Consider the following 3,314-nt stretch of genomic DNA (forward strand, 5'->3'; position numbering starts at 1 on the left):
GATCTCGGGTTCAACATCAAAATGAAGAGATTCAAGTTGGGACAGCTTGTGTGGGAGGGGGAGGATCCCTCATAAGGAAAGATTCAAGGAAGTGTAAAGAGCTGAGTCGGAGGTGCTTCAAAACGTGATTCTCATGATGGGGAAGTCGCTAATTCCCCCCGAGTGAAGATAGATGGGCGAATCAGAGCGGAACGCGGATAACAACGCATCCTGAACGCGGCGAGGGAGGTACTCCCAACTGCCAGTGGCGGTGAAAGTAGTAATTGCTAAGTTGAGATTGTACAGGGAAGGTAAAATGGTTTGTAGCGAGTTATCGTAGTCAGTGCAAAAGATGGAAATTGTGATCAAACGAACATGGATCAAGACACGCGTTTATGAAGATTGACTTGAGATTGACCGCAACCAGGCAAGTTCAAGTTGAAGCACAGACTTCAAGCTTCAAGATTGTCATCGCGTGACCGTACTAACACCTATCTGCCAAAGACGCCGACATGTGGACTAGGTTGTCCAGAGACAACTTCGCCGCCGTCACTGCATGCTTGACCACTCCAAGAACGTCGTTGTGTCAGGAGGTTCCCTGACGGTTGTTCACGGAAACTCCATTACATGTGAGGGACAACATGCCGATTATCCAACCAGCCAAGGGGGTGTCGGGATCATAATCCCGGACCGGGGGCCGGTTGGTTGGTTGGGCCGTCAGGCCGTTAAAAAAAAATTGGAAGCTCAAAAATTTTGGCCCAAAAACATTATAGACGGCCTTCCTGATGGATAAAGTATACATAATAGATACTAGAAAGCCTCAAGGTGTGCTAAATGCCTCAGGATGCGCCAAAAACACCAATGGGACTGCTTACATAAGGCAATAATAACATGCATTGATAATTTTCGTTAGTGTGGCAACCGTCAAAGACCTTTGATTATGATTTGTTAGCATATTCCGGGGCATGCAAACTCACCGTGAGATTCCACAGAACAGGACACTCATGCCGTGACTCATTCTGACACCAACGAGGTTCATAGGCCACCTATTTCAAGCTCGGAAATTGTCAACAAGGAAACATGAGGTCAGTGTGAAAGATGAAAACGTAAGGTTGTTGACATTGGAGGATTAGAGGATTGTTTTTGTGGATCCCGAGCAGAGCTAACCGCCAACAATGTGATCCAGTGGGATGTGAAACTGTGTGGATAAGTAAACCTACTTTCTGTTAGGGTTTCAACATGAAACTTACTTACATCTTCACGTCAAACCATTCTAATATCATCTCATTTGTGTTTGCCATGCACAGGTGCCCATGCATTGGGTCTGCAATGCATTTTCAATGTCGAAAGGAGGACCAGGAGCACGGCGGTGACGTCATATTTCCTAAAGTAGACATGTGCCTGATTACGTTGGGTGGTTGGTTCAGCCCAGCGCTCACTACCAAAAAAATCGACCNCTAGGTCTTTTTTTAAAATCCCGACACCCCCTTGCAACCAGCAGCCGTGCTGGAATCCAAGGTAAGATGCCATCTATCTCGTCCTATTCGGTCACTGACTTCTTTTCTTGCATCAGGATTGAGATTACTCTATGACAATATCGCGGCGGGTGCGATGCACAACTCCAAAGAACGTTATGACTCTCCCAAATGCCACCCCGACACTCGGAAAGCAGTATTAAGCGACATCACCAGTTGGATTTCGGATCACTCCAAGAAGACTTGTATCCTCTGGCTGAGTGCTCCAGCCGGCTCAGGAAAATCGGCCATTCTGCAACAAATAGCAGAAAGTTATTATAATTCTGGGGGATTGTCTGCAAGTTTCTTCTTTTCTCGGACAGCTACGAAGAGAAACACGGAGACCTTCCTTATCGCCACGCTCGCTTCCCAACTTGCGACTTCGATCCCAGCCACCAGACTACTTATCGAAGAAGCGATTGAGCGAGACCCGTCCATCTTCCACCGCGTCCTCTCTGAACAGATGGTCCGTCTTGTGGTTTACCCGCTGGTGAACGCTTCACTTCATCCCGCAAGCGGCGCACCGTGGCCAACGTTGCTTGTCATAGATGGGCTCGATGAGTGTAATGGAGGAGAGCGTCAGGCCGAAATCCTTCGTACCCTCAGTGTGGCCCTTTTACAACTGAAGTCCTCTTTACCAACACTATACCTCTTGATCGCGAGCAGGCCAGAGCCGGCCATTGTCACGGTTTTTGACAACGAACTCTCGGATATCACTCACCGTCTAGTCCTCGACGATTACTACCATCCCGATCGTGACATCGCGGTATTTCTTCGAAGCAGCTTCGCTGACATATTCCGTCGACGCCATGCTCGCTTCCCTTCTATGTCGTCCATCCCGCAGCCGTGGCCCCCCGAAGATGTTATTGCCTTCCTTGTCCGCAAATCATCCGGCCAATTTATTTTTGCTGCGACGGTCATCAGGTTCATATATGTTGATCGTAAGATTCCAACCGCCCAGCTGCAGCTAATACTCGATGTCTGTGATTCAGTGGATTCATCGAGGTTTGCAACTAACCCTTTCGCTCTACTCGATGGGCTCTATAGCCATATCTTGAAGTCTAGTGAAGAAACGGAGCGGGCTATTTCTATACTTGGGGCTATTTTCTACCTAAACAAAGAAAAAAATCCGAGTCTTGAATTCCTCCAGGCGCTTCTCCGACTCGAACCCGAGGACATTACAATGATCTTTTGGGACTTGCACTCCATCGTTCACATCCCTGTTTCTGACGAAGATCCTATTCATTTCTACCATGCGTCCCTTCGGGATTTTCTTATGGATCGACATAGATCGCGTAACCTATACATTGATGGATGCAAAGCCCACTCTCTCCTCCTCAGATCGTGTATTCAAACCCTCACTGATTTTCATAATGGAGTCACCCAGGAAAGAACAGCCGCTGCATTGAAGTACAGCAGGGACCACTGGGTAATCCATTATGATCACGTTGATATGCTGGGTCCTGGCATTTTGGATAAGGTTCTGGAAGAATACAGTCCAGAAATATGCCAACCATTGGATATATCGGTCGATGCCAGTGCCTTTGTATCGTGGTGGAATGATTTTGCGCTATTGCTGAACCGCTTCCATAGTCGAGTGAGTGTATTCATTTACCTGATTTCGCTCATGATGCTTATACCTTCTGACGGTCTTCCTCTAGTGTAGTTCAGACTGCTCAGCTTCATGTTTTCGGTGGGTTCTTGATCGGTATCTTCTTCACCGATTCCAGAAACATAAACTCCCCGCCGTTGCAGCAGCAGTCATGTGGTTGACATTATTGGGTCCCATATTTTCTGCAGCGTCTGACTCATTCCGCGATG

Source organism: Laccaria bicolor, genomic scaffold, assembly GCF_000143565.1.
Source record: "Laccaria bicolor S238N-H82 LACBIscaffold_16 genomic scaffold, whole genome shotgun sequence".
Lineage (NCBI taxonomy): Eukaryota > Fungi > Basidiomycota > Agaricomycetes > Agaricales > Hydnangiaceae > Laccaria > Laccaria bicolor.